Source organism: Gavia stellata, chromosome 4 (assembly GCF_030936135.1).
Source record: "Gavia stellata isolate bGavSte3 chromosome 4, bGavSte3.hap2, whole genome shotgun sequence".
NCBI classification, from domain to species: domain Eukaryota; kingdom Metazoa; phylum Chordata; class Aves; order Gaviiformes; family Gaviidae; genus Gavia; species Gavia stellata.
In genome coordinates, this window is record NC_082597.1 from 68828070 (window position 1) to 68848939 (window position 20870).

The window sequence follows — 20870 nt, forward strand, 5'->3', positions numbered from 1 at the left end:
AGTCAAATGTCATTTTAAGTTGAAACCTGAAACAGGAGTTTAAATTTCAGGTCAACATCCCAAATTCTCTCGTTTTGAATCAAAATTTCATCTTGAATGTTTTTTTTCTATCAATAATATCTTCGGGTTTTTTCCCCCACATTTTCAAATCAAAAGCATTTGGAATTGTTCGTGGCATGAAATAGTATAATATTTTGACCTTTTGTCCTTATTTGGGACACAGGCAAATTTTGAAATCCCAGCCCTTCTTGGGGAACAGAGATTCCGTTCTCCGACCAGATCCACAAAAGTACATTTCCACTGGTTTTGCTGGCCGGCTACTTCAATACTTTGTGTGTGATGACTTGTAATTCACTGCAGATCGAATCTGTGGCGTGTCCACATGGCTGGTCTGGAGAGGCTGAGGCAGTTAATCTTTCGTGCTCTGTGTTGTGCTTTCAAATTAATATCCAGATTTCTTTCCCAAGATAAATTTTCCTTTCTAACCAGTATTTGGTACTGCACTGTGCAGCTGCCTGATACATATTCCATGCACAAATGAGGACTCTGATGCTCTCTCAGGCTAGCTACAAGCTCTTATGTGAAATCAGGATGTTTCAAAAGTTGAGACAGCTTCTTGGTCGTCTATTGTTTGCAGTCTGCAAGACTGCCGTATATCTTTCTGCTCAGAAGTTACTTTTTCCCCTTCCCACCATTGTGGGGAACTTTTTCCTGCCGGGCTCCGTGCAGTGTGTCTCTGAAAACAGTTTTATGTTGTTCCCCAGAAGCATGCTTTTGTATAGCTGCCTCAAAGCATAATCCAGAGAAAAGTCTCTGAAGCAAGAAATGTCTTTTTCTGTTTGGCTTTGAGGTGTTATCTTCCCCCTTCCAAAATGCATTGGCTCCATCTACATCCCTAAGCTGTTTTGTTTGGAGTGAAGAGAGCTCAGAAAATCAAGGGAGGCCACACACATAAACAACTGTGTGTGAAATCAATTAATCTAAACGAGCAGGAGACATATTCTTGAAGGAGAAAAGACTGGTTCTCACAGAAACCTCCCTTGTGTACGGCTTTGGCGGGACTATTACAAACATTACGTCACTGGAACAATGATGAGCTAGGTGAATATTTTAAACTTTTCAGCTAGTATTGGCCAATATTTAGAGAAAGACTGGTGTTTGATTGTATTTGAAGAGCCTTCCACGCTCTTTGGGAATATTTTAACAAATTATTTTCATAATGGAAATGCTCACAGATACAGTATTGGCATGCTAAAGCAAATACTGCTGAAGGGCCCTAAATTTTGACATCTTAACTTCAAATATTTGCATCATAAATTTGATACCAGGAATTGCACTTATCCAATCAGGGATAAGAAGCCATGCCTGTCATTTTTGTGTGTTGGGGTAGCAGATATTGTCAGCAGTACATACATAAACAACCTACGAGATAGGAATTATTTGCAGGATTTTTTATAAACAATTTTTTATCTCAAATTAGAGAAAAATCTTATATTGCTTTTTTAAAATTCTGATAAGAAAAAGAGGTTTCCTTAAGCTGTATGTTATAAACTATTATTCACCTCTGCAGTTGCAGGACTGTGAAACAGCAGAGCAATGTGTAGGGATTCCTAAACCTGGTTAGCTCTTGGATCGTGGTCACGCATAGCGGCCGTGCCCAACCTTCCCCGCAGGAGGAGGGTTATTCACAGCTCAGCACATTGTGGTCCTGTGCTTTAGGGTGCCCAAGGGTCAGTGATTACGACCATATTCCAGTTCCTCTCTGCAACTCTTTAAATTATAGTCTCCCCTCTTGGCTGGCTGGCCTGGGGCAGCAGTGACACGTGCTGGGAGCTAAGAGCTGTGCTCGGCTTTCTTGGCTGAGAGAAGGGCATGGAAAGGCGGCCTCAAGAGAGCACTCTTCAGGGCAAAGGAGTGAAAGATTGTGAAATCTAGGAGACAGCTACTCCCCTCAACCTCCTAAATTGTCACAGGAGAGGATGAAGCAGTGTAACTCTTGAGAAATCAGAAGTCTTTGGGCTTGCAGTGTTCCTCGGACATTAAAGACTTTTAACAGCCATGAACCTTCCCCGGCCCTGCCCTACCTCCCATTTGGGGATGAGGAAAATAATAAGAGAAACTGCTTTGTGTTTTGCACTGAGGTCTCCCTAATGAATCACACTCTGCTTAGTCCAGCTCTGAACTGAGAGTTCATCCTATGGAGTGAAAGGTTCCCAAAGGCTTGAACTAAAACCAGCCACGTTAGGGAAAGCTGCAGGATGTGGGTCTTGATAGGATACTCCTGTTCATGCAACGTCACCGTTAGATTTTGCCCTGATTTCTTGTTTCACTCTAGTACGTAATGGATTATTTTCCTGACATGAGAAGAAAAAAAAGTCCTTTACAACTAAGACGTTGGTGTGTAATTTTTTCAGTTAAGGCCAGGAGATTGTCCAGCATGGAAGCCAAGAAGATGCCCTGTGTTCCTGCGCTGCAGCTGGGAGCCCTTCTGGAGAAGGCAGAGAGCCCTCCCTGTAGCTTTCTGGGTGGAAGGGAATCACCACGTACAACCTGGTACAACCTGCCCCTGCCAAAACCCAACAGGTTGGCGGATGCTTCTGAGCAACCACTGCCTTTTATCGCTCTGAACACCATCATTTGTTTTATTTGCTATCTGATTTGATGGAGGCTGAGAAGGAGATCACTTCCCAGGGCCCTCAGGGCAAAACCTGGGCTTCCTAGCGCTAAGCTCTCTTTCTGACCCTCCCACATCCCTGGGGTGACCCCCGGAGGCACCTCACCTGGGAGGTGTCTGCTGAAATGCACCAGGTCATTTGCAAGTTAGCTGGCTGTACACTGCTGAAATTCATCCCCCTCAGGCACTTTTCTAGATCCCGAAAGCAGCCAGTGTGCTTCTTCGGGCACCTAAATGTTGCTCTTAAAGTGGCTTATTGTTCCCTAGTTTCATATCTGTGAAAGAGGAGTCCCAGCACGTTCATATTTCCATGATGCTCATGTGGTGCTTACACCATTTTCTCTTGCAACAAGCCTGAGGAGGAAGGGTAGATGCCGTTCTCATTCCCTACGTTCCCGTCTAGTACTTGGATGGAAATACAAAGAACATTTGACAACACAAATAAATTAAACTGTTAATTTCCAGGACATAATTACAGCTCTTGGGTTTGCTGCCTGAGCTGACAATAAAACTCCTCTTGTGACGTTTCCTTGTTTTGGTTTTTGTTTGTTTGTTTGTTTTGTTTTAAACAAAGCAAGTAAACAAGAGCCACGCTCCTGAATAGGACAGGATGGTTTGCCTGGTTCATTTTCCTGTATTCCTCCCTGGGTTTTACTCGTCCGGTTGTGCCCCGCACTGCACTTTGGGAGGGGCGTACCAGGCTAAATATATCTGCACTGCCTGTGAAATGCAGTATGGGGTGCTGCGTCATTTGGTGGAGTTTACTTGGAAACTAAGGTGGGAAGCCAGCTTTTATTTTCAGCCTTGGGTCAGATGCATTGGTCAGTTGTCTCACCCAGAATTTTAGTCTCGATCAGGAGCTTGTTCTTGAAAGACAAACATAAAACCTACCCTCTAAATAAAAAGCCAGGCTAACTGCAGCAACAAAATAACATTGGGGCAACCATATTTTTCTTTTTCAGCAACCAGATTTATGATCTGAGAGCTTCTTCAGATAGGTCACCTTAAAAAAAGAAAAAAAAATTGTAGCTCAAATATCATGGCTTAATGAGTAGAGGAGTTGGTGTGATGCTGCGTGCTCTAAATATATCAGAAAGAACTCCAGTGCTGGCAGCACACTGACAACTGGAGTCCTTGGGCTTTCGCTTATGTTGGGACAGAAATGTATACCTCCAAGAAATCTGTGAGGAACAGATGCAACTTGGTGACTAAAGAGAATTTAGATTTTGTAATTTTTAGTCCTCCTTTTTGGCTTGTCTTCCTCTGCTGTTTCTGCTAGCGCAGTGGGAATGATTTCACAGGAAGGGAAGGTATTCCCACAGCCTGGAAATGCCAAGGGGCAGATGCAGCATAAGGAGGCACACCTGAGCTTGCTTTAGTCTCTGCCTCATGCAAGTAACAGCAGCAGGGCAAATAAGCGATATAGGTGATGCAACTCTGGTGGGGACTCTCGGGGACTTACCCAGGGAAATGGGTGGGTGGAAACCCTTGCTCTTTCTTCATGAGCCCCCCAGGATCGCCTGCCTGCGCATCTAACATACTGCAGTCACATCTCTGGCTGCTGAATACATTTTTTTACTCTCTTCTTCCTTATGCGATTATAAGTGAGAGGAATGGCAGTGTTGCTAGACGGCTGTCTTACTGAAAAAGATGAGTGAACTCTTCAGTGTAAGGTTTTATATTAATCTAGGAGGATAATGATGAAGCAAAGTAACTTCTGCCTTGTGCTTTTTAGTGCCTAGCGCATTGGGGCCTCTGAATCTTATGGCAGCGCAAGCCACAAATTACAGACCACAGCCGTACAGCTTTGCTGGCACAGAGCTCCTGGCACACTGGGGTCCAGGTCTGCACCTAGGGATCCTACAGCTCCGGGATGTGTGCTTCATGCTAATGACAGTAAAATCTCCCAGATTTCTTCTTGGAAGGTTCAGTTGTGAGGATGGGGGCTGGGCACTGGGATTTCTGGGGTTAACCCAGGCTCTGTGAGTTCTGGTAAGCCTGAGTGCCTCCTGTCCTTCATGGGTTTCACCTGGGCATTGATGGCTGTGAGGCAGAGAGTGCAGAGGAGTACCTTTGTCCTTTGAACCTGCCCAGGTGTAGCTTATCCTCTCTGTAACACAGGAGTGTTGAGAGAGTAGATGGGACTTACTTTAGCTTCTGTCGGGGGCTTTGTGTCTGTCCTGCTTTTTCGACTGCCCAGCGGTTCCTAGGAAGGCAGTAGGTAAGTGAAGAATCCTAGCAGATATTATTGTAGAAGTTTGACAGCTTTGTACCTCTTTGGCTTTCCTGTCCTTTGTTCCTTGGTGCTTTACATCTGTGAAGTGATCTAGTTCCTCCCTCTTCCAGTCTATCAGTACCCCTGCCTCAGCCCCGAGGAGTTGGTACAGCTTCTGTAGCTGGGATTACCTGGTTTCAGCAATGGGATGGCAGGGCTCAGGGAAGGTGTTTTTTCTGGCAGGTGTAGGCAGGATTCACGAATAGCTGTCCTACAGCCACATGCTCCAGCTGCTGTACCACGTGCTGTGGCGTAGACTTAATATTCATGGCTTTTATTCAACCATTATGTGAAAGGCAAAGGCTGTCTGCACAATATACCAGAAGGATGCTTCTATTAGGTGAGGAGGTGCTGGATGGAAGCGTGTGTCTCTCTGTAGTCCACCTTAGATTATTAACTAAACCATAACATGTAATTAACCATTCAAAAAGAAGCGTTGCTCCTGTGTGAAGTTTGCTCCCTTCCTTCTTTCCCCCTTAAGCTCTTCTTCCCACCCCCATTATCACTATGGATCACCTCCTGGCCGGGCATTTCAGCCATCTAGTATTGGTGGGCAGGTTGCAGCATGAGTGTCTGTTTTTTGAAGAGCATTGGAGGCTTTGCCTTGAATCCAGCTGTGGACGGTGAAATTGGCTGAATCCATCGATGTGCCTGTGCAGAAGGCAGGTTGTGTGAAATAGCTGAGTGAAAATGCTGTGCTCTGAGGACAGCGCATCGTTTTGACGCATTGGTAATGCCGCTGATGCTCAAGCTGGAGTTCCTGAGAGTGATTCTGGGAGTGCTGAAGGGATATGGTCTGCATTTCTGTACGTTAATGTCCCCAGTCCCTATATCCTGGGATTCCAGGGCAGGAAATGGCCTGCAAAGGGCAGCTGATCTTGAGATACTGAGTTGCCAAAATGCAGGTTCCCAGTCCCCTCGGCAGAGGGATGCGAGACAGCACCAGAGGGTGTGGTGGGCAGGAAAAATGTGCACCTCTCCACCAGTTCTGCTCCCTGTTGCAAGAGTGAACGTAAAGCAGTGGCTAGATCCTGGCAGCCCCTGCTCTCCCTTCAGCTTCTGCATGGGCCTCTCATTTTGGTGCCTTTGAGAAAACAGCTGACGAGTTCAGGGTTGCAGTTTTGGGGAGCAGTCCGGCCTTACAGCAGCAATTAATTCAGCTGTGCCAGCTGGAGTAACTGTGAGCTTCCCCGCCGCTGGTGGGCACTGACTGCAAGGGGATGAGGAGGGGGGCCAGGAAGGGAAAAGCAGCCTCGAGTCTGGAAAGCGCAGGGACAGAAAAGGAGATGAACAGGGAGAGTGCATGTGGTAACCCAGCTGGGATATGGCACGTCAGAAGGAGGGTGCAGGTTTGATCATCCACCTCCCAGTACTGACACTGCACTGGTGTGCTATGGGGGTGACTCCAGCACAAAAATCTCACATAACCAATGGCAGCGGTGTGTGTGGAAGGAGATGGGGAAGGCCGGGATGTGGTAACACAGAAGGCTAACCCCACTGCTGTGAGCTTTTCTCTGTTGGCATCCATCTCCTGTTCTGTGTTTTCTCACCCTTGCTTGCCTGAGGGCTGTCATCTCCCAAACAAGACCTGTGCATTGCTCATATGCTGTGTAGGAAAGCTGCAAAGAAACCCCATAGCTGCAGAAAACAAAAGTAGGAGATAACTTTTTTTTTAATTCTTCAGTCATTACTGAGCTAATATTCCAGGAAAAAAAGAAAAAAATAGGGTGTCGTGGGAGAAACGGTCTTTCTCGTGGGATATAAAACTTTAGTGTCTGACCGGTGAAGGTCTCCTGGCACTGATGCTAGTCCTGCCCAAGTTTTACTGTGCAGTACGTAATGTAAAACGTGATAATTCCTTCTGTAGTTTCAGTAGAAATTTTTCATTTCCTAAACAAGTGTGCTGTGTTCCTACGTCGTGTTAAGCCGCTGCTGTGTGCGGCTCCAGCAGCCCTACCTTAACAGCCCGGCTGGTTTGCTGGGTGGTTTGGAGCCTTTTGATGGAAGGCGCTGTTTAATTATCAGCGGTGTTATGTTCCCAGAGATTGCTACATGAAAGCAAAATACTGGCAGTCTGTAATTAATCTAAGCTAATGTGCCACTGTTTACACTCCATCTCCCAAACCAGACAGATCTAAGAAGACACCCAGCCTTCATCTGGGATCCTCCCAGGTTATTTCCGAGCTATCTTTGGAGAACTGCAGTGAGTGTATCTACCCACCCCGCAAGTCCCTCAGAAATGAGTACCTTTAACTTTTCTAAGGAATGAGTGGGAGACTTTGTTTCCTAGCAGGGTTAATGCCTTTTCGTTTGCATTACCCCAGCCGACACTGGCTGGCATGGTACAGGAGCACATAAGTCTTCCAGTAGTCAGGAAATTTGCAGAGTGAAAGGGTCCGATGTAATAAGCCTTGCTTCTCTGTTGCTCCCCTCGCTTTTGATGAGTAGGAGGCTGCTGGCAATGGAGATGTGCTGGATCTCTTTGGTGGAAAGATGAGTGATTCTCTGGGACTCCAGTCTTAAAAGTAAAAACTCATACGTTCATTTCTGATCACTCTGCTACAAATATTTAGCAGGAGAAGGTGATGAAAATGTTTAGAGCTCTGGAGGGACTGAAAAGATTACGCATCCTTAGTTAGAGTGAAGGGTAATAAAAAGCAACATGACAGAAGTATATAAACTTTGAAGTACAGAGAAGTAAACCAGGCATTCCTGTGTATACTTTTACATAATACAAGGTTTTCGATGAAATTGAAATAAAACATCTGACATAGGTGAAACATATTTTTTTCCTTACAGCACATAATTGAGACCGAGAACATAGTAGAATGCAGAAAGGATTAGATATTTATATGGATAAAAATCTTACGCACAGTTTATTAATTTTATTCTAGCTGTTTTAGAAGGTATCAAGCCTCCTGCTCCTGGACAGTCTTCCAGCAGCTGGTTAAATGCTCTTCCTGGCCCTGTAAACTTCTAATACCTTCCTTTGAAACATCTGACAGTGGATACTAGCTTAGAGGAGTCGTTGCCTGAGCATTGCATTCCTGAACATCTCTGCATTGAATGATTACTATAAGCCTGGCTGGGATCAGAGGTGACCACAACTTCCTAATCACCTGAAGGCTGAGGTGTAGAATATGAGGATGTTGTTGTCATCCTCCCGGACTATAGATTCAAGATGACAATTATCCATCTTGTCAAACAACTAACTCGGTTGTCTTAGTTACCTCTTTGCTAGTCATCCACCCCAGTGTTGCAGTGGATAGGTGACCTCTGCAGGTCTGAGCTGCAGTAGGGAACGTTACAACATCAGAGCCTATACGGTTCCCATCTTCGTGGGGGACGATGCATTTTGGGTGTTGCATTGGCATCTTTTTTTTCAGCAGTATGTTTTGTTCAGAGTGAAGTGAATTGTAAGCAGCTTAAGTCATGTGTTGAAGGCTTTTGTTAGGTTTGACTTTTCCTTGTTATAAGTATGTCTTTGGGCTCTGATTGTTTTCAACAAACACTGATTTACCCTGCTGCAGATGTACCGGCACAGAGTAGTCCCCCCCCTCCCAGTGGGCTGAGCACTGTCTACACTGGGGCATCCTGGGGGTACCCAGGACAGACTCCCTGCTTCCACACGCCAGCGTTTTGCTGGTTGAGCAGAGGTAGCCTGCTAGCATCGCGGGCCTGGAGGGAAGAAAAAATTGTAATATCCAGCAGAGGGTGCTCCTAAACAGATATCCCAAGTAATCGGGTACCACTCTGCACTCCAGTTCTCTAGTGGCCGAGACCCAGTTTTTGGTGGCCATGGCCGTGTTAGCAGGCAGAGTGGGCCAGGAGCTGAGGGTCTGGAGGATGAATCGGTTGGTGCTGAAGTCCTGGTGTCCATGGAATAGCACTGGGGGGTGGGGTGTGTGTGTGTGTGTTATTTTGGACTAGCTCTTGTCTGGTCCCATGGATGTGGAGGAGGCATGTGAGATACCCTCCTCGAGCATGGTCTGTGCGGTTTCATCTGGAGGGAATCCAGTTTGCAAGTCCTAAGGCTCCTCTAAGTTGCAAACCACCGCGTGGTGGTGGATTGATGGGGGATTTGTTTTGGGGATTTGCTTCAGAAGTGAATCCCTATTTGAACTGCAATGGTAGCATGCTTATGGCTGTCTCGGTGTTGGTAGTGGTTAGGTCTGCTGTCGAGTCCCTGTCACCCATCTCAACCTGATCCCTTCTGGAGTGCAAGTGAGTGCAGGTACTCCAGCTGCTCTCCATTCAAGGCAGTTTCCAGCCTCTGAGTTTTGAACTGAGTTTATGCCTGAACTGAACTCAAACTCTCCAAGTGCATCTTGATCAAAGCTTCCAAGTTTGATCCGGTTATTTTTTGTCCAAGCCACAAGGTAAAGTGCAAAACTGTAACTTGGTCCCAGCTGTGCTCAGACGGGTCACAAACCTTTCGGTGAACCTGGGCCGAGTTTGTGCCAAATCCCAGAACCAGGTGTATTTTTCATGTGTTTTTAGGACTGTGTGTTGTAAATGTCACATGGCTCTGAAATGGAGTCTCCAGAGCAAACGTAGCATGTGATCAGAGCACTGGGATTAGGGAAGAAGGGGAGGAATTTTTCTTCAGATAATTACAGGCAGCTCTTGCCTGTGGAAAAAAAATCCTGCTAATGCTCAGCACCTTTAGAGTACTTACTGTAGAATAGGCATCACTGAACTCCTCTGCATCAAAGGGGGAAACACCTGTCTGGTCTGTAATCCAAGGCACTCTTGGATTAAAGAAAGATCATAGGTCATGATTATATCAAATGCAGAAGACTTCACTGCTGTCTTTACAAATATCTCTTATTTTCCCTAACACCTTTTCTACTGAAAAAATCCCAGAACGTTTAATTAGCATGGCTAATTAATAGTACCGTCTCACATAATTCATCTTTCTAGTGCTGTCTTGCATGGGGTTTTCCACCAGTAGCTCTCAATGCATTTTGGAAGAGATTCTTCTCATGAGCCCCCTTTTGCACATGGGGAAAGCAAGGGAGAGGGGAAGGTAGAAGAGACACGCTTAGGTTATGCGGCCAACCAAAGGTGGGGTCAGCAATAAAATTCCAGGTTCTTAGTGTTGGGCGCTGCTGGAACTGCTCCTCCAACCACTGAAGTGCATTTAGGGCTGGATGAAACACAGCAGCTATTGAAACAATTCAGGACAGAAAGTGGAGGAAGGCAGAAATGTAATTATGCACATAGGGAGCGGTCACGTAGCCAAATGCCGATGTTTGTGTAAAGCGACATGTTGTCTTTAATAACCACGAGTGTGGTCAGGCACCCATTTATTTCCTCTGAAAGACGACATGCCGAGCAGGTCAGCGCCCTCCGGCATGATGCTGAAACACTGGGTCAGTGTTGACTCAGAGGAAGGAGCTCCGCTGCCTGAGTCACCCGCATCGCTTCCTGAGGGACCCTGGTTTCCCAGGACTATCGGTGAGATCCAGTGCTGCCATCCTGCTGAGATCAGATGAGATCATGACCTGAAGTGGTCTGGCTGCAGTTAAATACAAAGAGATACCGAAAAAACCTTACAGCTCACTCTAAGGGCTAGAAGGGTGTTTTGGGTTTTTTTTAATGATTTTGTTTTGAATTACAGATCTACCCCCGCCCCCCCCCCCCCAAAAAAAAAAAAAAGGCAGCAGCAAAAAGCCTTCTTTAACTAACTTGGTAATAATAGTATGGTTTTAAAAGTACTTGTTTAGCCAATGCTGACTATATGCTTACACAGCTACCTCTGGCCTGGGAAAGATCGAAACCACAATGGCTAAGTATAGAGGCCTCTAAAATATCTTCATATATACAGTGCCTGAATACACAAACAGAACTGGTCTCTCTTCTGTCTACAGGAGCAATATTTTCCATAGGATTTGTATTGACAGAGGTTTTCCCCCTGGAGTTATGCATATTTATTAAAATAAAAATCCTCCAGAATTGCATCTGTGTGCTGACCCCCATTCCATGACCACCTTCAACCTGATACAAGAAATATAATCTCTTCCTGAAGAAAAGTAAGCACTTTTTCATCCTGTGGTGTAGCAGGCTCCTAACTAGGGATTGGTTTTTTGGTTTTTCTTTGTTGTTTTGGTTTTTTCTTTGTTTTTAAAGAGAGGAGGGAACTATTGCTAGGATTTCAGCCTTAGCTCTTGAGAACAGCTAGTACATGAAGGACAGATGCGCCCATCCTTGAAGCATAGTAGGATCCATGGACTAAGCGACCAGAGCCGTGCTAGACGCTGGGCATACCGAGATGCATTTGCCTCTGTAAAGAAAGCACATCTGTACACAGCGTGAAACTTGCTGCTGGGATAAACTACTGCTTGCATTTAGCGCTTTGTAGCCTGTTTTCTGGAGCGCAAATCTCTGTCTCTTTTGGAGCCTGACCCCTCGCTTCTCTGTGTGCCTCCCTTTAAGTCTTTAACTTAAGCTGCCACAGTTGCTTTTGGGCAGTTGTGGGCAAAGCAGTTTTCTGTTCCTCCTCTGTGAGTGTGATACCTCAAATATGTTCCTGCTGATTCCCAGCTGTGGGCTAGTTTTGTACTGACACAACATATTCTTGGGTAAATGACAGATTTCTCTGAACCAGGATTGGCGCTACTCGTTTTGCACGTAGCTGTAGGCAGTGCGTGACATTGTTCTGGTGGGAGCCAGGAGGCGGTAGGAGTGGCACGCTGAATGCGTGCCCAAATTATGTGCTCCAGGGAGCAACACCTGGTTTATGAGACATGCAGATGTTGCGTAGGTGGTCCTCAGGCGCTGGTAGATTTTCCTATCGTTTCTACCATGATTATCTATCCTGGCTCTGGATTGTTTGCTGGCACACCAGCAACCCTGGAAACCCCCCCAGCTTTCATAATAGTGAGAACTTGTCCTTCCTTTTTGGATAAAGCAGCTTCTTTAAATGTCTGTAACAATATGCAGCTGAATATATAGACAGTTCTTTCAACACCAGGCCCCGGTCTGACACAATATGTCTGCAGTTACTGCATTCAAGCTGCGTTTTGAAACCCTTCTTTCTACAAGACCCGTTCTTCAGGGAAACGGTAAGGAAGGGGCAGAAATGAACACGTGCTAGGACCTCCTCTGGTGTCGTTGGGAGGCTCTGACAACTGTCCTGTACTGTGCCCTTGGCACAGTAGTATCGATGATTATGCTCAAGACTTCTCTGATGACTTCCATGCAGAGGTCTCGAGTATTTTTCTGAACTTCCAAAAATAAGCTTTTCTATTCTTGTTGGTACATACTACTCTCAGTTTAAGCATGAAGCAGCTGAGATGCAGAGGGGTGGCAGGACCTGCCTGCAGTTGTGCAATGAGCCTGGAACAGAATCCACTCTGTTTTTCCTAAGAGGTACAAGTCACCAGAAGCTCCCGTGGTGCTCTGGGATGTCTGAGTGCCTAGACTTTTAAAAATTCAAGCCGTAAGCCTCTTCACTTGCCTCACTCTGCTGCTACTGATGCCCATTGCATTGCATAGCTACACACAAGGGCAATACACTGTGTAAGACACGGAGTTGTAATTTCCTGGATGAGCGATGTTATTTCTGTACTGTATTGTAGCTCAGCACTTCTGTTCTTTTTGGTGATGAGCTTGAAATTTTATCTCGACAATAGTAGTGATAGTGCAAGGAAGAAGCAAGTACCTACCTGTGCACCATACCTTCTGTCTGAGTACAGTGACAGTCCTCACGACTACTCTGCTGAGAGCTGGAAAGGGATTTTTTTTCACTCTGTTTGCGATTGTGGGACCTCCTATACTGGTGACAGAATTGACAAGAGCCCATGAAGTTCAAAGGTCTGTAATACTCATGCTAGGACAGTTCTGGTTCAGTGTACATCTTGAATAGGAATGGTTCCTGTTGTCATGGCTTGTCAGTCCCCTCTTCTCACTTGCATGGTAAAGTTACGCTAGAAAAATAAGAACCTTCTACTTTGTGCAGCTGCATGTGATCTGCTGGTTATCTTTAGTCTTACTGAACTGAGCACATCCCTCGTGTCTCCATCAGTGGCTCCTGGGTAGGAGACAGAAATACAGCCCCTGTTCACTCCTGTGGGGAATGCTGCTGTTAGATCAAGGGGTATGAGAGAATACCCATAAGGAGGATAGAGGAGCTGGGCTGGCAGGCGTCTGTAAAATAAAGGAGTGTTGGGACACAGGGTAGATACTGAGTTATCTACATGTCTTAAGAAGCTTTAACAGTTTACAAGTGGTAAGTTGTTATCTTTATAATATCTTTATGGTATCTATTATAATAATATTGTAAAATATAAAATCTTTATAACATCCCAGTGAGCAAATCACTTGACATTGGGATTTTGGCTTCAAGTCTTGCAGGCCACAAACATTTGGGAGGATCATAATAGTTTCCAGATGTGTTTATCGTACATCTAGAAATCCACTTGTATCATGCTGCATGATAACTGGGCTCTTCACAAGGCAAACCTTGCCCAGAGGTGGAGTTGAAGCATGTTGCATCTGAGGCGCATCTGCAGGGAGCTGAGCATGAGGACTAAGGGAAAGGAGTTGTGGTCCAGGCCGTAAGAGGTTGCCCTAAACAGAACAGTCATCAACTCTTTTCTGTTGCCAGTTGTGGAGCGCATTAAAAACACAGTTTAATCTGCAGGAAAAATAGAATATTTAAGGTGGATATGGAGAAAAATTATTAGAAGTAAACTGGAAGTGGTTGGGTAGGGGAGCTGCAGGCTATGCCTTTAGGGAGATTTTTAGGAATGGGTGAGATAAACCCTTGTCAGGAATGATCCAAGTATACTTGATCCTGCCTCTGTGCAGAATTTGGGTGGTGATCTCTGGAAGTCCCCAGTGTTTCAGTGATACTGTAAGTAGGGCTTTTCAAGGTTATCCATGGACAGCAGGCTGTGTATAAATAGAAAGACTGGGGGCTCCAAGAGTGAGGCTCTGCTGTGGCGTTATGCCTGGCACTCGATTTATTAGGGTGAGAAGATGGAGCTGGAGCTGACTTTTCACCTGACCTTACATTTCTAGAGCTGCTAGTGAATCAAATAAGTTGCATCCTACACTACTAGTTACTGGTGATTCTGGGTCCCTTATCTTTGTATAGTGAAGCTCTCAAGCTATCTTGGAGAGCAGACTCATCCATCTTCCGGAAGTTAGACACGTACAGAGTATCTTAAAGCATATCAGCCTTAATGAGCGATTATGAGCAGGCTGGGCCATTTGTCTTTATCTTACTGTCTCAAAACTCTGCAAAAACAGAGTCTGTGTGGATGGAGAGAATGAGGCAGAGAGGGGCAAAAGACCTGATCCAAGGGAAAAAAAAAAAAACAAAACAAATTACTTTTTGGCAGTATTCAAAATTGCAAAATCAAAATCCTCAGCTTAGGCACCACCTAGCTCCTGGAGGCATCTAAATTCTCTGTGTTTGTTTGTCTGGGGTTTTTTATTTATTTATTTTAACACCCCTTGGGTGCTGAGCGTTGTACTTACGTGCCTGCCCAAAACTGCTTGGGTCTGATCTCAGTCCAGAAAGAAAGCATCCTTGCCCCTCAGCCTCCCCGGGCGTTTCTGGAGCACACCTAGTACACACGCACACGGTAAGATTGAAAACCCAGTGGCAGCTGCCACTTTTTTCTGAAACATCTTTTATATATATATAGCAGCCAAATGGTTGGAAGGCTCAGGGATCAAAACCTCCTTCCGCATTTTATCCAACAGCTGCTTTATGCAACATGCCAAGAGGTTTCGGAAGGAGACAGGCCCCCAGAGTAAATGCTCATGGTCTATAGACATTGCTTCCTTCGTCTACTCTCCTTCTTGCACCAAATTGGGAATAATCATCCACGCCATAGTGTGGCTAATATGCAGATAGCAAAGAGCGGCCCTTTCTCCTGGCCCTCACCTGAGGGCCGATGGTTAGTGCCTTCTCCGGGAGGGATAGGTTTGAAGTGCCACAAAGGGAGGGAGGCATTAAAGCAGGTCTCCCATTTCCTTAGGCTACTGTTTGAAGCAGGGCATGCTGCTGCTTCCTCAGGGTATGGCTCACTTGCTTGCACGCAAGCAGGAGCGCGGCAATTTGACGGTAGAGGAGAAGCACCTAGTTTTCGGTCACGTGTGAGCGTAGGCAGTTCCCGGTAGCTCTGAGCAAGGTACAGCGTTCCTCAGGCAGGAGAGCCAGCAGTGTTTCTCTTCCGGCCGGCCCGTGCTAGGCATGCTGACAGTAAATGGCTCCGTGCCCAGCAAGAAGTTGTTTTGGAGCCTCAGAGGTGTCTGACTCTTCTTGGAGACCACAAAAGCACCAAGGACCCTAACCCCGGGATCCACCCTTGGAGCAGGACCCTTAAAAGCTGGATGTTGCAGCGCACACGTCTTAGGTGCCAAGTCTTTTTTGGAGCTTGCCACATGTAACTTGTGCGAGACCTCCTGCATAATGGCTTTGCAGAGCCAAAGCCCAGCCTGTCCAGTGGACCACATCCCTGCCTGTTCCTTGGTTTTTCTGTTCGGCGAGGCTCACAGGACTGGAATTGGTTGCTTTTTCTCAAGCTGTTATTAAAAAAAAACTTCTAGCATTCCTTCTGTGGAAAAGCATTTCTGTTCATTGCACGGTGCTGGAGTGGGACTCCTCTAACCTGGAGCCTGGGGTCTGTCCCGTAGGACAGAGAGGAGGCGTGCCACCCAGCTGAGCACTGGTTTCACTGGATCCAGCTGCGGTGGTTTAGGTTTCTGGCTGAGTCTGTCTGAAAGCGGCACAGAGCAAAACACAGAGAGGGAGGGTCGTAAGTACCCCCATTCTCTCCTGATAATCCCTTAAAAAATAATTGGAGGCCTAAACCTCTGGCCTCCAGCAAATTTTCCACTCGATTAGAGGCTTTTGTGAAGCTGGGGAAAGGGACACGCAGACTTGCACATTGTGCCGCTGCCCAAAACTTCCAGCTGGGATTTTTTCCATCAAAAGGGGATTTTAGTAAAACCATTATAAGGGGCTTAGTCACAGAAAAGCAGTTGAGCTGAGACAGGGGTAGATTAGCTTTAACATGCTTGTTTTTGGCACTAGGGACAGGGTGGAAGTTACACCCAGCCGCTCACATGCAGCCTCCCTCATCTGCCTGAGCCCCCAGCAGGTGTGTGTGGGAGATGTCCCCCCTCCGATGTCCCCACGGCAAGCTGTGTCTGAAACCAGCAGAGGTGAGGAGAAGGGAGCCGGCAGCCCAGGCGTAAGTCCTCGCGCCGTGTGGTCTGGGCCTGGAAACCAAAAGTCAGTGCCGCTGGATCTGTCTTTGGTGCTGTCTGGGCAAGTTTTTGCTAATGGACAGGTGCCTCTGGGGAAGGAAAACCATGAGGGGCGATAGCATTTGCAGCCCTAAGGACCGTGTCCTGCCCACGCCTTTGATCTGCAGGGGTGGTCCGCGAGCATTGCTGCAGGGACAGTCCTGGTGAAGATGTAGACGGAGCAGCTGGGAGAGCTGCAATCCGAGCCCTACCTGTCCTTGTGATGGGACGTCAGCCTTCAGGGCTGTCAGGGCAGGCTTTTTGCTTTTTGTCAGCTCTGCATTTGTTTGGTGAGAGTCGCCATTGCCTGAAATAAAAGCCACGACAGCTGAAGAGTCTGAACACATAGGGATGGCTTGTTGGAGTGGTTCCTTCTGCTGGGAGCTCTTCCACAGGCCACACTCCTACACCAGCGCTTCTGGGGCTCTGGGTGGCGGAGCCTGGTGTGGGAAGAGCAGGAAGATGTCCTCTGCGCTTAGTGTTTCTCTGTCCTGATCCTCCCTTTCCAGGGCTACCTTAGGCAGGAAAACTCATTTCAGGTTTTTCTGCTCCAAATGGCAGAAGCCAGCGGGATTGGAGATGGGAGAGGTGAACACCAGGTGCTGTTTGGCCAAAAAATAATAATAAAACAAACAAGAAAATAGTTTTCTTAGTGTCAAGCTATAGATGTCAAGAGATGCAGACTTCAGGCAGAAGTACTAAATCTAGGATCAGTGTTTTCTAGAAGGCAGCCAGTTCAGGCCAGGGCATGCGGATCTCGCACAACGATGGGGCGCATTGACCAGCAGTCCAGCAGCGGTCCAGCTGCGCCAGCTGTGGCTTCCCCTTTTGGTTTATGGTGCAAACCCTCAGGACCCTTCACCACCATCAAGTACTGATGGTGGTGATGATGATGAGTAGCAGCGGAGTTCACCGTCCCTTTGTAGCTTTGGCCTCGGTCACGCTGCGCTGGTTCGTGCCTGCGCAGATGTGGTCCAGAGCTGCCAAACGGGCCCTCTCGCCCATCTGATCTCACACCCCTCTCAACTGGCGCCCCAGGTGACCCCTGAGTGACACACGCACCCCACTGGGGACATCGCACCGGACAGCAACCCCCTGAAAATTAATTAATTTTAATTAATGTGTGGGGTTTGACTTAATGAATGTGTGCGGTGGAGAGCCTTGGCCCGGGATGCGTCAACCCGCCGCCCCGCCCCGGGGAGCCGGATGGGCCCCAGCGGAGCCCCGGTTCCCGGGGGGCAGGGAGCGCCGGCTTGACCCGGGAGCGAGCGGGCGGGCGGGCGGCGGCACTCGGCGGGCAATGCTGCCGCCTGGTGGAACGGCGCCGCGCCTGCAGGCGGAGCCCGGCCCGGGAGCGGCGGCGGCGGGAGGCCGGGGAACCGGCGGGAAGGCCGGGGAACCGGCGGGTCCCCGGAGGCGCGGCGAGATGGGGAGAAAAACCTGGGGCTGCCGGTGGCTGTGCGGCTCCGGATAGGGGATGGGGATGAGGATGCTTCAGCCAGCCCACGCTGCGCAGGGACCCTGCCAGCATCGTAGGCGGTATCCACTTTTCCGCCTTACCGCGTTGTCGCCGTCTGGTTTTACTGGGTGGCAGCGAGTGGCCCGAGGGATCTCGTTGTCCCTGGCACCTCTGGCCAACCCGCATAGGGATTGGTGGCGCGTAGGGCGCTATGGCCAAGTGGCTGGAGGTTCGCCGGAGCCGAGAGGCAGGCGTTTCATCCCAGGCGGCTCCACGAGGCCGGAGGAGCAGAGGAAACCAGCTCGCCTGTGGCACAAGCAGCCTTACGGGACTTCGCCCCAACGTGCGGCAGGAGGAGTTTATAACGCTGAGGGATGCGTGCGGTTCAGGCTGAAGCTGGGGCTCCGGGTGTGCAACTGCGGCTGTCACAAAAGGAGATAACGGCAGGGTTTTATTGGTGCCGGGTGCTTGGTGTTTTAGCTCACCGAACAAGGAGAGAGGCTGCTGGCCCCAGAGCCGTGATCAGTGGGCCCATGTGGTGCTGTCTATATGCCTTTGGTGCCAACCTGCCAAGCCCCTTAAGTTGCCCAGGGGTTGTAAAGTTTGGACACTTTGGGGGAGAAAGAGGGGAAGGAGGAGGAGGAGGATGAACCTCAGATACAAATGTGTGGGGTTTTTTGTTTGTTTGTTTTAAAGCTAGGAGGGGAAATTGCTTCATCTTCAAATCACTAAACTGTGCCCAGAGACCCAAGACTTGAAGGAAAATAACTAGGAGGAGTTGCCCATTTCTAGATCCGAGTTAGTTTCTGTAGCAGAATAGGAGTTTGGTTTATGTCTCAGTAACCTTCTCATGTGGAAATACTTGCTCAGGGCATGTGTCCAGGCCCTGGTATTAAACTTTTGACATCCTTTCCAAAACATGCTCCAGATTTTAGGAAATCTTTTAGGAAAATCCCATTTCCGTTCATGTTTCTGTCAATGGACAGATCGGATTCGGACCTTTTGAAATCTCTGCAGTGCTGTTTCAGGTTGGACTGCCATTGAGCTAATGCATTTGGTAGATTTAATTAAAGAATGGGGAGAAGCATTAGCGTCCCTGCCAAACGTGGCTGCAGTCTAAGTTCTGGCACAGAAGCCAGATGAACCCTCTCCAGCTCTTTTTTTCATGCAGCTTGGGGCTGGGGAATTGAGCGGGATGGCCTCGCTGGCTGGCTGCGGCAGGGAGCGTCATGCAGCCCAGCCAGCAGCTCTAGCTTGGGGCCTCGCCAATGTCCTCAGGGGTCCTCACATCCAACCCGCACCACCCAGTTTATCGATTATCTTTTTCCTTTACAAAAGGCACTATTGAAGAGCTGCTAGCTAAAAGAGTGGGATTTAAGGTAGAGGAGGGAGAGAGAGAAAACAAAAAAGGGTCCGCTTTGCTAGAAGCATCCTGTGTACGTACGTAGCAAGGCTGCCAGATCCGAGGGACACCTACCCTTGAGCTGTTAATGGCAGCCTGTGCTAACTTCTAGCTTTGGTTCCAAAAACTTTGGGTGTCTTGGCCAGCCAGCTCTCGTTTTAAGTCTTCCCTGACCACCAAAGGGCAAGTTCAGTAGTAAGCTCTGTACTACCCAGCATGGAGATCACCTCTCATCCTAGCACAGGCCCCAGGCGGTTTGCGCGACAGCTGCCCCATGACCCCGTTATTTATTATCGGGGAAACAAAGGACCCTGGAATCACCATGACAAACTGATACAGTTGAACCCGCAGCGTGGGGCGGGAGGGTATAAAATGTATAAATCTGTCATGCACGGACATCCCGTATGCTAGTCCAAGGGCAGTAGGACCCAGGTGGAACCTCCTTTTCCTCCCCATCTCCCGGGGAGAGGAGCCAGCCACAGGCTCTGGCCAGGGGAGCAGCTGCTGCCGCAGACCAGGGACCCCCATGCATGCAGTGACTTTGCTGCAGCTTGTGAGCCAGTGTCCCTCACCGCTACCCCTTGGCCCCTGGCCACCTCCTCTCCTGTTCTGTCCCTTCATCCCCTCTTTGCGTCGCTTCTGCTCCGCTTTCTGCCACCACCTCTCAAGCGTGGCCCCTCTGCTCCCCAGAGCCACCAGTCCATAAGGCAGGTCCCTGGTTCATGCTCCATCCTCTGTGCCCCAGCTTGCACAGCTGTAGGCAAGGGATCCTGCTGCCCCAGCCGGCACGGCTGGGTGGGCTGGGAGTGCTTTTGCTGGGCGCAGTGGTGAAGGCTGGCACCAAAGCCACTGCTGGGGCACCACAGGCTCGCTGACACAGATGGAGGACTTCCAGGTCACTTCCAAAGATTGGGGTTTTTTTCATGGTTTTCTACCCCAGTTGCCAACTGAGTCATCTTCAAAGATTCAAGAGCGGCTGGAGTGTGAAAATTACGTTTCCTTGTTACCCTGAGGAGTCGTATGGTAATTGGTCTATGGTTGCTGGCAATGGTTTATTTATTTGAAGAAACCCTTCTCATTAGTAGTAAACACATGCATTCCCCGAGCCCTGGACAGTGAGGACTGCCTCTGTGCCTGAGGAGGTGCTCTCACGCAGGGGCGTGAGGAGGGCGTGAGGAGCACTTGCTCCATCTACGGGAACAGCCCAGGGTGTCTAAATGCTGGGCTTTGGAGAGGCTTTGGTTTTGACAGCTTCCTTAAGCTTGGGTTCCCCTTAAATAGCATTATGGGTTATGTGGGCAATGTTTTGGCTTGGATTTTTTAAGTGGGGAGAGGAAGTTTGGGGGGTTTTTTTAGGGGGGGGGAAATCCTGTCCTAGTTCTGACTGCAGAACTTATGTGCACACACGTTATATCTAGACATAGATGCCCCACTATTATCCATGTGAACATGGGGCTTAATGAGAAGAGATGCCATTTTCACTCAAATCCAGCAGAAACAAACCTACCTTATGAGAGATGTATCATTCCCCATCCCTGGCTGGAACTGCTGCCTACGCCAGTAACGTTTACATTTATAGCATTAATGGGAACCTGCTCTGGAATTCCCGTTGTTTATAACGTTCATACATACATCCTCTTTTTCGGTCAAGAAGTTACTGTAAACTTTTTTTCTTAATGCAGGAAAGACAGACCCCACACCTCCCTCCAAGGAAAGGAAGATGGATATAGTGTCAGGCTCAATTAGATCCAATTGTGGTGGCTTTCCCTAAAGTGAACAATGCAGCTTTTGT